The sequence below is a fragment of the Canis aureus genome, chromosome 6 (genome assembly GCF_053574225.1).
Source record: "Canis aureus isolate CA01 chromosome 6, VMU_Caureus_v.1.0, whole genome shotgun sequence".
Taxonomy (NCBI): Eukaryota; Metazoa; Chordata; class Mammalia; order Carnivora; family Canidae; genus Canis; species Canis aureus.
Window position 1 is genome coordinate 45,748,459 of NC_135616.1, and position 13,663 is coordinate 45,762,121.

The 13,663-nt window shown below is 46.5% G+C and overlaps 1 long non-coding RNA gene across 2 annotated transcripts in view; it reads left to right on the forward strand.

Annotated features, from left to right (window-relative positions):
- The window catches only part of LOC144316019 (uncharacterized), a 37,741-nt gene extending 31,814 nt beyond the window's left edge, over positions 1–5,927 (forward strand). The window contains exon 3 of one of the 2 annotated variants that reach the window (XR_013381765.1): positions 5,564–5,926. This is a non-coding gene — a long non-coding RNA (uncharacterized LOC144316019). Of the gene's footprint in view, positions 1–5,563 lie in introns of both variants that reach the window. The other variant, XR_013381766.1, reaches the window with a different exon arrangement.
- The last annotated feature ends 7,736 nt before the right edge of the window (positions 5,928–13,663 follow it).

Here is a 13,663-nt window from a genome sequence, read left to right on the forward strand (position 1 = left end):
AGCAGGCTCAATGCACTGGGAGCCCGATGTGGGATTCGATCCTGGGTCTCCAGGATCGTGCGCTGGGCCAAAGGCAGGCGCTAAACTGCTGCGCCACCCAGGGATCCCGCTCTCATCATTCTTCAAGCATCATCTTATTTTCTGGCACAAGAAGATAGTCCAGGCTCACCCATTCTGTCCCCTGAATCAGCCATTTCTGGGTTCTTTTTAGTGAAAAATGGTATTTAGAAACCAAGATTGGATGCTCCATGTGCTCACTGCTATAGGGATGCTATTGTTTCTGGTTGCTCTCAGCTGATAGAGCTAGAATTTATTTGTATGCACATATATGTACTTCCACACATGTATATATCTGTGTCTATGTATATATGTATGTAATAGAACAAAAATGCAGCTGAGTAATTTGAAGAACTAATTGGCTTTATTAAGTGATATGTGGATCGGGCGAGCAGAGGGGATCTCAGAGGAAGTTGTACAAAATGAAAGGTTTGTATAGGAAGAAGGGTGGAGCAAGGAAGTTATTAGCAGAAGAAAAGAAAAAATTATTCCAAACAAGGCCTTCCCTTAGTGGTGTGAAATAGAAAACCACAGGCCCAAAGGTATCACTTAGGTTAAGGTTCAAGTCAGTAAACCAAGATTTAACACCTAACCTACCTGCAGTTTCTTTCTTTCTTTTTTTTTTTAAAGAAAGATGCAGAGTCTTTATTTTTTTTAAATTTTTATTTATTTATGATAGTCACAGAGAGAGAGAGAGAGAGGCAGAGACACAGGCAGAGGGAGAAGCAGGCTCCATGCACCGGGAGCCCGACGTGGGATTCGATCCCGGGTCTCCAGGATCACGCCCTGGGCCAAAGGCAGGCGCTAAACCGCTGCGCCACCCAGGGATCCCCTACCTGCAGTTTCAACCCCCTCATCGCCCGCCGCCCAACCCTTGCTAAGGAATGCAACTTTTAACCAGTCAGCATAGGGATCTCCTGGTCAGCACCAGGAATTTTACAGGCAGACCCTTCCCCTTGGTGGGTGACCTTGCCTAAAACAAGGAATTCTTTGCTGATAGTTCCCTTTCTCTGCTCCCTCTCTATTTTTAAATCTTTCCTTTTCTATAGCCCACCAGAGCTCCCCTCTACTTGCTAGATGGGATGCTGTCTGATTTATGAATTGACTAGTAGAGCCAATTGGATCTTTAAACTGTACTCAGCTTAATTTTTCTCATTTAATTGCCGGGGGTGCAGGGAGACTTATTAGGTGGATGACCTCATCTCCCTTTGGGGGTGGAATGGGACCCATGTGACAGGTGACCTCATTAGTGCCTGTTGGAAAATTCTTGACTGACCAGCTAAAACTGACAGATCTGGGGGAGTTTGGAACTGCAGTTAGGTTAGGTGTTAAGCCCTCATTTTGTGACTTGCCCTTGTGAGGCCATTTCTGGCCTGTGGTTTTCTTTTTAATGTATTTATCTGTTTATATGTTTAGACACTCTGAGCTCATACCATACTGGCAGTTCTAATCTGGTGCCCCATCGATGCCTCAAGGTCCTTCCCAACCTCCACCTTTCACATCCTGTCACTTCTCCAACCTGGCTCTCATGACCCTCCCTACATGTATTTGCTCAAGCTACTTATTTGTTCAATGTGACGAGCCTCCTTGGGGTCAACTCCCACCACCTCCCTATGGCTCAGCCTCTGGCCATCATCATCACTGAAAGGAGAATGGAGGGAAGACAAAGCTCAGAGGTGGTTTCAAAGGAAAATGTGCTAAAGGTAGCCCAACCCTCCTGGAAGCCAAGTGCAGAACGTGAACTTTGATTTTACAAGCACATGCTTTGCCCTTAACAGAGGAGGAAGTGAAAGGCATTATGTGATATTCGCCAGAAGGAGAGGCCTGAGTTTTCCCCTGGCTCTAGCATGATACCTGCAATGAAGCAAAGCAAGCAAAAAGAAAGGGGGCTGGTGTGAGAAGAGAGAGGGAACGGGGAGAAGAAAGGTGTGGATGTTACAGAAGTGAAGGACCATAGTGGCAGAGATGAGACGTGGACACTGGCTTTTCAGAAATCCTTGGAGGCAGAATTTCTTCTAACTTCCTAACCACTTTTCATGGGGGCCACCCCAAATCTGACTGCTACCCCTCCTGGGCCGGGCATTTCCTTTCCCCCAGCCCTGCCCTCTGGCCTCCCACCCCCATACCCAATGCTGGAGGACCCTCCACGGTGCGCACGATGACGTAGACCTCACAGGTCTGCCTGACTTCTGAGGGCGTCAGCTACTCTTCCTTTCTTCCCATGCAAATCAGGATGCCTGATCTTCTGATCTTCAGCTGCTGCTAAGTTCCCATCTGAGCAGAAGCAGAAGTGCAGCACAATCTTGGCAGAGACTCAGAGATATGACCTTGCTTGTCTACACTGAGAAACCTTCTTAAGAAAACATCAAGTATCAGGAAGGAGATAGAGCGAACGGCAGGAGAGATTTTAGCCATAATATAATAAACTTCCCATGACTCCGTGACCCGGAGAAAGCCGATAAGGAATACTTTGCTCCCACTTGGAAAGAAGAGAGAAACAAATCACGCAATATTACAAGAATGATACACTGAAGTCTGTAATTAAGTGGCTTCTGGCAGGAAGAGGGAGATTCAGAGTTAGGTTTTCAAAACTGCTCCATTGCAACCTCTAGTACCCCCTACTTGTTGCTTGCTTCCTGGGCTGTGTTGTAAAGGACAGGAAAATTAGAGAAAGAAAGGTAGCCGAGGACCCAGGCTCAGAGGGCCATCGTCCCTGTGCCAGCCTCTCTACGGTCTCTGTCCGAGAGTGGGAAGGAACTTCTAAAGCAGGTGCCACTGGGCAACTGGAATGTGTCACATGAAACCAGATCAAGCCCACTTTCCTTCCTCTGAGCGAAGACTGCCCTTTATTCTGCAAATCTGTTGTGGGGGTCAAATTTCATTTGGTTAGGGAGGTGTCTCTCCAGCTCATCCTGGGAGCTTCTGCTTCTGAAGTAACTCGAGAATCTCCTTCTAGAGAGGAGTCACTCTTCCAGTCTCTAGCGCAGACCTCCTTGAAGCTTTGTTCTTTTTGGCCCCCTCCAAATAAACAGGCTGTTTTCAGGAGGCACCTGAAAAGCCTCTCTGACTCTGATTTGCAGAATTGTCAACTGCTTCTGTTAATTGAAGCTGGCTGCCTCCAGGTGGCACCAGTGCGCCACTGTCTTGAACTGAATCTGGGCTTCAGGTTCTGGGCTGGAAGCAAGAATAGCTTCTCTCCCATCCAGCCCATTCCGGGGACCACCGCCGAGAGGGATCTTCCTAATGATGAGGGTCCTTCTCAGCTCAGAGCCCATCGGAGGCTTCTCATTTTCTGCTGGCAAAGCCAAACTCTCAGAGGGGTCACTGCCTGAGATGAGGCTGAGACCATCCTGTCTGAACAGGCAGGATATGGAGGGGGCAGGGCTGTTTGGTCGGAATAGAGGATGGAGGGCGTGAAGTCTGGGAAAAGAGTTAAAACAATAGAATCAATGAGCACGAAGAGGACCCCTGGTGTCTATCCCCAGTGTTCACCTCCTGGTGTCCTTGCAGAGATGCACTGCAGACAGAATTCATGGGGTCTGCCTTCGCACAGGACTCGTCACTCAAGCTTTGGTGCTCACGTTGCAGGTCCTAAAATTCCACAGAGAGGGAGGAGGAAGAGAGGCTTTCTCCTCGACCTCTAGGTGAAGCCCAGCACAACTCTGGGGGTCCTCAATGTCTGCAACAGGGGTATGCAGCAGCCCTCAGATGGCTTCCTGGGCAGCAAAGAATAAAGGGGCCAAAGAACAGGAGAGGACTCAGAGCCCAAACTAACAACCCCAGGGACCCCATGAACCTCAGATACCCCCACAAAGTCAGATGACCTCTAATTGGGGGTATCGGGGTAGAGCCAGTGAAACAGTTGCTGGAATCTTATTAGCACTCGCCATGTTGAAGACAGGGAGGTTGTCTTTATGTGTTCAAGCTGTTCTAGCAAAATCCCACAGACTGGGGACTTGTAAACAACAGAAATATATTTCTCACAATTTTGGAGGCTAAGTCCAAGATTGAGATGCCACCATGGTTGAATTCTTTTGAGGGTCTGCTTCCTGGTGCACAGCCAATGTCTTCCTGCTGTGTCCTCCTCTTGTAATGGACAGGGCTGGGAGGTTCTCTGGAGCCTCCTCTCTAAGGGCGCTAATCCCATCCATGGGGGTTCTGTTCTCATGACCTAATCACCTCCCAAGGCCCTACATCCTCATACCATCACATTGGGAGTTAGAATTTCAACACACACATGTTGGGGGGACATGAATATTCAGCCCAGAGCAGCGACCATATAACTTTATCATCTTGGAAGGTTTTATTACTAAAGGAACTCAAGAACCTCCTAATTGTGAAACAGCTTTTCCTGGGTTCTTGCTATTTTATGACTAGAAAAAAAATAAAACCACCGCACCCTATTGTTTTTTTCCCTACTGCTGCCTTCAGATATATTTGGTCAGAGAAGCTCTTGGGCTGGGCCTATAAACCCCAGGCACCAAGTCCTAAGCTCTGGGGTTGGAGTTTTGGTCTTGCAGTCCATTCAAAACAGAGGTCTGAGCAGCAGCAGCTGCAGGAGGGAAGGTTAGATCTTTCTCCTTCCTGGCTGCGGGTCCGTGGCTCAATCTGTCACCTCTGGGGTCCACAGTGTGGTGGGGGAGAGAGAGAGTACACTGTGACATTTCTGAGGGCGAGAGGGGCAGTGGCAGTAACTGGGCTGGGGCTGAGTGGCTAGCATAGCCTCACCCTCCACCAGCCAGATGCAGCTATCCTTCAAGAACTGGGTGGCTTGGTTTTTGTTTTTGCAGCCTCATTTGCCACGATGCTCATTTCTGAGAATGCTGTGCCAGTGTCTGGGCCAAGATGAACTGTCTCTCCCCACCTGCCCCGGTCCCCCAGGCTTCTTGCTTCCTGGGGACATGGAGTGCTAAAATATGAAGCCCCAAGACTGGGGCGTTGGTGACCTGGGCAATTTGGTTCAGCTCTGTGTCTTACCTGCTGTGCACCTGTGGGCAAATCACATGTCCACCTTGAGTCTTACCTTCTTTACCCTAAGGAAGGGCAAAAATGTCATCTATGCCCCTAGGTTGTGAGAGTAGGTGACATCAAATATGTGGAGGTGTCACATGAACTTAATTCAGGAGACCATTCAGAGAGCAGGGTTTTTTCCTTGCCTTTTTTTTTTTTTTTCTAGTCACATCTATTTCCAGAGGGAAAGGGAATGATGAGCTTAGAGTGGGAAGTATGGGGGGGGGGGGTCAAATACCTGTATTTTTATTTCTAACTTTTTGTGTGATGCATTCGGATTTCTCATATGGCCATTGGCCAACATTCTGTAGAACGGGGAGTATCTTGGGAGGTCTGTCCGTTCTGTCCAGTGATGAGCCCTAGGACCTATGACTGCCTGGCACGTGTAGGAGCTTAATTAACATGTTGGAGTGGTGTAGGTTGTAACATAACCATAAGAAATATATTGATTGTGCTATTTCTAAGCCCATCCCCTACGTCCTTGTCTCTGTTTCAGATTCCCTGCTCTGGTCTTGCTCCAAACATTTGTTGAACTCTGATTCTAGTGGAAGAAGTGAAGGAGGGAAAGACACAAAGATGGATCAGAAGACCCTTGACCTTGGGGCACCTGAGAGGCTCAGTGGTTGAGCATCTGCCTTCAGCTCCCGGCGTGATCCCAGGGTCCTGGGATTGAGTCTCCTATCAGGGTCCCCACAGGGAGCCTGCTTCTCCCTCTGCCTATGTATCTGCCTCTCTCTATGTCTCTCATGAATAAATAAATAAAATCTTAAAAAAAAAATGAGGAAGACCCTTGACCTTTAAAAGTCTAAAGCCTAAAAAAGGAGAAAAGATACAAATGTAAATAAATGTAACCTTTCCCTTTAATTTCTCCAGATAAGTATTGCAAGTGTTTTAGAGCTTAAGAAACACAAAGTCCATGCATTTCACTGACCCAATTATGTACATAAATGTGCATTTATAAAAAACCTTTTCAAAGCCATCTGTTTGAAAATACTTGATTTTGCTTTTGAACTTTACCTCCTGGTCTGTCTGATAAAGCTCTGCTTGCAACTTATTTCTAATGTCCTAACAGTGGTCGCTGCTCACAATGACATCGGATCCAAGCTTCCTACATCTTCACCCTAGATATTAACCTGGATTGAAGATCCCTTTAGAGTTTAAACAGCCATCTAGCTCAAAGTGGGAGTTATGAACAGCCAAGAGCACTGCGTTCCCAAAGCAGTCCAGAACCCCTGTGATGAAGAGCTTCCCCTCTCTAACTATAAAGATCTAATGATAGAAACCTTCAGCTGGAGGCAGAAAGGATTTTGTGCATGAAATGGGAATGCAAATTCAAATTCATAACAGGGGAGAGGTTGAGTGGAAGGAAACAGAACACATGAGCTTTTTTGGCCCTTTTCAGAAAGCTTCCACGCTTGGGGCACCAAATTCTCCCACATGCCACAGAACCAGCCAGAAGCTCCTGTGCTGGGGATCCCACTCCATGTTTCTCTTTATCTGGCTGTTGATTTGTATCCTTTATCATATCCTTTCATAAAGTAGTAAACATAAATATGTGTTGCACTGAGTTTTGTGAGCTGCTCTAGTAAATTAATCAAATCTATGGAGGAGGTCGTTGCAAGCTCCAATCTGCAGCCAGTCACCAGAAGCACAGGTGACAAACAGCCTGGGGCCTGTGACTGGCATCTAAAGTGGGAGGTGGTCTTGTAGGACTGAACTCTTAATCTGTGGGATCCAATCCCATCTCCAAGTATTTGGCATCAGAACTGAGTTGAAGTCTCAGATACCCCCCTGGGGTCCAAGAATGGTTTAGTATTGTGCGTAGGTAACTCCCGCCCACCACGGTGGAAATGAGTCTACGAACCTTAGAAGATGTATATTGTATGGGTTTGGACAAATGTATAAGAAAATATATCTACCTACACAGAGTAGTTTCACCCTAAAAATCCTCTGTTCTTGCCCTATTCATCTCTTCCTTCCCCCACCCCTACCTCCCTGCCCTAAACTCCTGGCAATCACTGATTTTCTGTCTCCATAGTCTTGCCTTTTCCAGAATGTCATATCATGGATAATTTTAAAGCTCTATGTGCAGCCATGATTAATAACCATTAGATGCTCATTAAGACCCTGCTGGGCTCCATGGCACACATGGGTGGCACAGAAGAGTCTCTGGCAGGGCCAGTCTCCAACAGCACCGTGTCTGTGGCCTGACTCACTGATGAGAAAAGAGTCTGTACCTCTGGTTTTCACCCGTTTTGCAGTGAGGTTAGCTGTTGCACCAGAGGAGCTGGTGAGGTGTGCTACTGCCCAGGCCTCAGGAGAGAAGGAAGGCAGAGGGTGTAGGGATGAGCACACAGAGCCCCAGGCTGAAGGGACATCTCAGTCTAGTGTCTTTGAAAAGGGGGCTGGAAGGTCACTGGTAAGCCCTAGAGAAAGGTGAATCAGTCCTTCTAAAACCTCAACATGATGGGGACGCCTGGGTGGCTCAGTCAGTTAAGCGTCTGCCTTTGGCTCAGGTCATGATCCTGGGGTCCTGGGATCGAGCCCCACCTTGGGCTCCCTGCCCAGCGGGGAGTCTGCTTCTCCCTCTCCCTCTGCTGCTCCCCTGCTCGTGCTCTCTCTCTCTCAGATGGATGATCTTTAAAAAAATAATAAAAATAAACCTGATGTGGAGTTTAAAGCCTCCCTTGTGTAAACCCAGCTTGAGGTGGGAAGGCACCAGTGAAGTCCCTGGATACACACTCGCAGCTGCCCTGAGCTCCCCTCCTGGAGCTGTCGGTCCTTCGACCTGTTGTTCATTGAGCAGAAGACTCCAACCGTGCTCTTTCCACGTAGACAGGTTGGTGCCAATGCACCGAAATCACCACTCACTGGGATAGAAAAGATGACCGCACCTGTTCCCACCCTGGTTGGAATTTTTATTGTACTCAGAGGTGTTCCAGCAGCTGTTCAGACCATTAGTGGGAAGTAGACTCATGCATCTGTCCCTGCATTTTTTTTTTTTTTACCCTCGGAAGAGACAGAGCGATTTTCAACACTATTGTGAAGCAGGATGAAGACAAATGAAGGCACAGAACTCTCAAATGCAGCCCTAAAGACACCTTCCATCCTTGTGGGGACCCTTGGTTCCCGACCACCCCCCACCACCCTGCTCTCCCCTCCTCCACCACCTTTATGAAATATCAGCCGGACAGTGTTTCTCCCTCTTCTCGGCTGACCAGCCCTCAAGGGCCTTCCTATACTGAGGATGATAACTAAGACCTCTGAGCCCGGCTGAGAGGACCCTGAGGGATCAATGGGCTCTCCTCAGAGGTGCCTTCCCTCGCCCCTCCCACTCTCTGGATTAAACACAGCTTTACCTTTTCTCCTGGCATCCTTCCACCACCTCCTACGGTTGACCACCACTTGTGATTCTAGGGTTCTGATGTTGGTTTAACAACCTTGCCCCGTGAGACTGAATCTCTGTGAGTTCTGTATTGGCACAGGAGGTGGAAAGGGGCCCCATGACCATGGCTGCCTTCCTGGAGAAAAGGTGTGCTGAGGGCCTGGACAGTCCCCAGACAGCCAGGGAAGCTGTGAGAGACTCGTTGGTGGCAGGACCCACAAGACCTGGCTGGGGATTAGACTCTGGTCATGGGCAGGGGACTTTAAAGGCTGGTTGGGAGACAGTGCCATCTACTTCGAGGGAAGTGCAACAAAGACAATGACATCATTTGGGATACTCTGGAACATACTGGGCCACTTAGTGGAGACAAGTAGGCTGGCTGCCAGGGAGCCACCACTCTTGCTCTCCTCCAGGCACTTCCTGCCCACACATTTGCCTTCCTTGGGTACAGGGCCAGGACCACCAGTGTCTCCCCCGTTGGCAGGTCTGGACATGGAGGTCTGAGGGAGAACAGTCCAGCCATGTGTGTAGCCCTCACTCACCAACAGTGTCCAGGGCTTGTGCCATTGTTGGGGGACGTTTGGCATTATAGACAAAGAGGCTTGAGGTACCTTTGAGGTTCTCTAGAGGGAGGGAGAAGGTAGCATCTATATAGCCATGCTCCTTCATGCAAAGTCTGATTTATTTCTCCAAACAGCCCTTCCGGGCAGCTAGCATGATCCCTACTTTGAAAGAAGAGGAAATGCTTGGAGAAGCTGTACATCTTGGTCAGAGTCACACAGCTAGTGAGTTGCAAAGCCAGGACCCATGCTTTGGTTTCTTGATCAGGGCCACTCTGTCTTCCTCCTGGGCGACTCTGTCACTGGACAAGAGTATTATGGAGAACAGGTATAAGAAAAGTTCAGAGGACACAGGGTTGTTCTGGTAGGGGTGGGAGTGAATGTCAGTGTGGGCCTGTTTTCATTAGGTCAATTTGAAGCAAAAGGGTGTTCATGTGATCCAGAGACCATACTCCTTCTATGAGGAATGGCTTGAAGAAAGTTGAGTGTAAAGAAGCTCTTTCTGGATTATTTATATGTCTTTTTTTTTTTTTTTTTCAAGTAGGCTCCACACTCAGAATGGAGCTGAACATGGGGCTTGAACTCACAACTTTGAGATCAAGATCTGAGCTGAGATCAAGAGTCAGATGCTTAACCAAATGAGCCACCCAGGTACCCTTCATTTACCTTTTTTGACAGACCTTCATTCCATTTTTATTCATTCATTCATTTTTATTCCGTTCCCAGGCAGTATCAAATCAGGTGCAAGATCAAGTTGGTCATATTCACTAATCCATAGCATGTAAGGAATTGTCCTTACAAGATTCTTCTTCTATTCTTCCTTTTTTTTTTTTTTTTTTTTTAGAGAGAGAGAGAGAGAGTGAGTGGGGGAGGGGCAGAGAGAATCCTAACCGCTCCACATCCAGCGCTCAATTTCATGACCCCGAGATCGTGACCTAAGCCAAAAATCAAGAGTCAGATACTTAACCAACTAAGCCAACCAGATGCCCTTTCTTCTATTTTTAAATTATTATTGTTTCCCTTGGTCCTCCAGCTACAGTCCCATTACCACCCCCCATCCCCATCCCCACTGCACATCCAGACATATATTTAATGCATCTTCTTCCAATCCGCCTTCCACCACACATATGTACATATACATCTTCCACAATACACAATGTTGTTCTGTAGGTTGTTTTCTTTTTAATTTTATTTCTTTTAACAGATTTTATGTATTTGTTCATGAGAGACATAGAGAGAAGCAGAGACATAGGCAGAGGGAGAAGCAGGCTTCCTGGGGGAGCCTGATGCAAGACTCGATTTTGGGACCCCAGGATCACAACTGAGCCAAAGGCAGACACTCAACCACTGAGCCACCCAAGTGCCCCTGAAGGTTGTTTTTAAACTCTTATAAATGTTATTATGTTATACATATTCTGTTTCTTACATTTTTGGATTAACATTATGATTTTGAGATTTACACGTTTTATGTAATCCAGATGATTTCTTCTGTCTCCTGCAAAGTATTTCACCAAATACACATAACAGATTTTGCTTGTCTATCTCCCCAGTAAGGGTCCCTTGCTTGCCTTCAACTCAGTGGTACACACAACTCTGCATGAACTTCTATGCATATGCCTCTTTGTGAACTTGCATGGTGATTTCTCCAGTGAATCTACCTAAGGATGGTTTTCCAGGGTTCTTGGGAATACATATAGAGTATGCTCTTCAAAATGTCTGCACTAGCTAACATTTGAACCAACATTGCGTAAAGGTCACATTGCCCCACATCCTTGTCAGAACTTGATATTGTCCATCTTTCTATTTCTACCAACTTGATGCATGTAATGTATTTGTTAGTTTGGTGTGATTCTCCAAAAATCCCAGCGTCCACAATCATCTTTGCTAACACTGACGAGAGTGTAATTAATGTATCAAATGCTGTGCTGGCTGCATTTCTATATGCCTTAGAGCCTTTCTTTCCCTGACATGAATTCTTAAGTACATAATAAAAGCACCTGCCTCCTCGTGTTGTTGTGGTGGTGATCTAAGGGTCTGGCCCATAGTGCTTGATGAAGACAAGTCATGAATATTATTGTCATCATTACTATGAACAGAGTAATTAGTATGGTATTTGATACATGGCGTTCCTCTAGAGTGTAGCCACCACGAGAAAGAGGATTTGGGTCTCTGTCATGCAAAGCTGTATCCCCAGCACCTAGAAGTATTTGGCCCATAGTTGGTGTATAATAAGAATCTGCTGAATGCATGAATTATAACTGTGAGCTGTTAGATGATGGTGACAATGCACACAGAATAACTAGCTCAGTAGATGGCACACAAGACCGTGATAAATGTTAGCTAGTACATGTAAGATTTACTGTTATTATTAACTCATGTCACAAAGGCCCCTATGTGTTTGCTGACACTTATTTCACAGGGAGGAATTAGGCCGCTGATTCCCAAAGTTGATTGCACTCTGGGATCACCTGGCAAGAAGTAAAAATAACCATCCAGTCTCCCAGGATGCAACTCACCACTTGCCTCTCATCATGAAATACAAATGACTTTACAAAGGGAAAAGGAGCGACTTTACAGTGGGGAGGGCTGGCAGACACCACCTTAAATCAAGAGATCAAATTGGATGCCATCAGTAATGGGATAAATAAAAATTGTGAGCCACCCAACAGGATGCAAGGAGAACAGAGCATCCTCTCTGTCATATTCTTGCCAAGAATGAATAAATTGAACCTCCTCATAAGGGGATGTTGGGTGAACCCAAGTGGAGGGATGTTCTCCCAAATATTCTTGAAATGTATCAAGGTCCTGAAAGTCAAGGGAAGACTGAGGAACTTTCCAGGCTGAAGGAGACTGAAGACACTTGACCAATGACCACTCCTTGTGATTTCTGAAGTACACCCTCTTGCTGTTAAAAATGTTGTCAGGGCAATAATAATAATATTTTTTTTTATTATTCAACCGTATTGGTGAAACCCAAACAGAGTCTGTGGATTAGTTGGTAGAGACGTAACAATGTTAATTTCCTGATTTGGGGATTTTTATTGTGGTTATGTAGGAGAATGTCTATGTTTATAGGGAACAGACCCAAATATGTTTGAAGAAGTGGTATGCTAAGTTGGCAAATTACACTCAATCAGTTCAGAAAAAAAGTTTTTTGTATTTTACGTGTATCTTAATCAATTTGGGCTGCTATAACAAGATGCCTTGATCAGGGCAGCTTAGTTAGGCACCAGAAGTGTATTTCTCACATTTCTGGAGGCTGGAGTCTAAGATCAGGGTGCCAGGACACCAGGTTTCTTGATGAAGACATTCTTCCTGGCTGTAGATGGCCATATTCTCGCAGGGTGGAAAGCAGAGAGAAGTAGCAAACTTCCCTGTCTCTTCTCATGAGGGCACTGATTCCATTCACCAGGGCTCCACCCTCAGGACCTAATCATCCCCAAGGCCACCTGACACCATCACATTAGAGTTTTATTTTTTTTAAGATTTTATTTATTTATTTGATATATATAAAGAGAGAACACAAGCAGGGGGAGTGACAGGCAAGGGAGAGGGAGAAGCAGACTCCCCACTGAGCAGAGAGCCCAACACAGGGCTCTGTCTCAGAACTCTGGAATCATGACCTGAGCTGAAGGCAGATGCTTAACTGACTGAGCCACCCTGGTGCTCCCACACTTGAGTTTTAACATAAGAGTTTTGGAGGGCACACAGTCCATCCACAGCAATTTGGAAACTTTCTACAAATTTGTGATTGTTGGAAAATTTTTAAATATTTTTGAAAATTTCTGATGGTTGATTTCCAATTATGTGTTGATTTAAGTGGCATGGGGTGTAGTCTGGTCATCCAGATTTAAAAAGTCTCTCCTGCTGTCTAGTGTGCAACCATGTCTGAAAACCACTGCTTTAGGTCATTTCTGCAAGATGATCAATTCATCTCAATGCTGAATTACTTCCAACCATCTGAAAAGCCTGCATTGGGCAGTGTTTTTGAAGGGGGGCAGGCCATCCTGGCCCCTCCCTGTCACCTGAGGAAAAGGCCAGCCTATGTGCAATGGATGAGGGTGACCTTCCCTCTCAGGCACAAGGGTACCAAGGGCTGCCTGGGACTGCCTCATACAGACCAGCAATGTCTTATACCTGCAGCTCACCCCTACATCATGGAGAAGATCTCAGATGATGGCCAGTATTTTTTTACTTAAAAAATTTTTTTTAATTAACTAATTTTTTTTTTCTTTTTTAGGAAGAGAGTGCAAATGGCGGGCAGGGGCAGAGGGAGAGGGAAAGAGAGTCTCAAGCAAACTCTGTGCTGAGCGCAGAGCCTGACAGGGTCCTCGATCTCACAACCCTAAGATCATTACTGGAGCTGAAATCAAGAGTCAGACGCCAGGATGTCTGGGTGGCTCAGTGGTTGGGCATCTGCCTTTGGCTCAGGGCGTGATCCTGGGGTTCCAAGGTTGAGTCCTGCATCGGGCTCCCTGCATGGAGCCTGATTCTCCCTCTGCCTGTGTCTCTGCCTCTCTCTGTGTCTCTTATGAATAAATAAATAAAATCTTAAAAAAAGAGAGAGAGAGAGAGAGAGAGAGATGCCTAATAGACTGAGCCACCCCGTGCCCCATCAGATGGTGGCCAGTGAACTCACCTGTCAGATAAA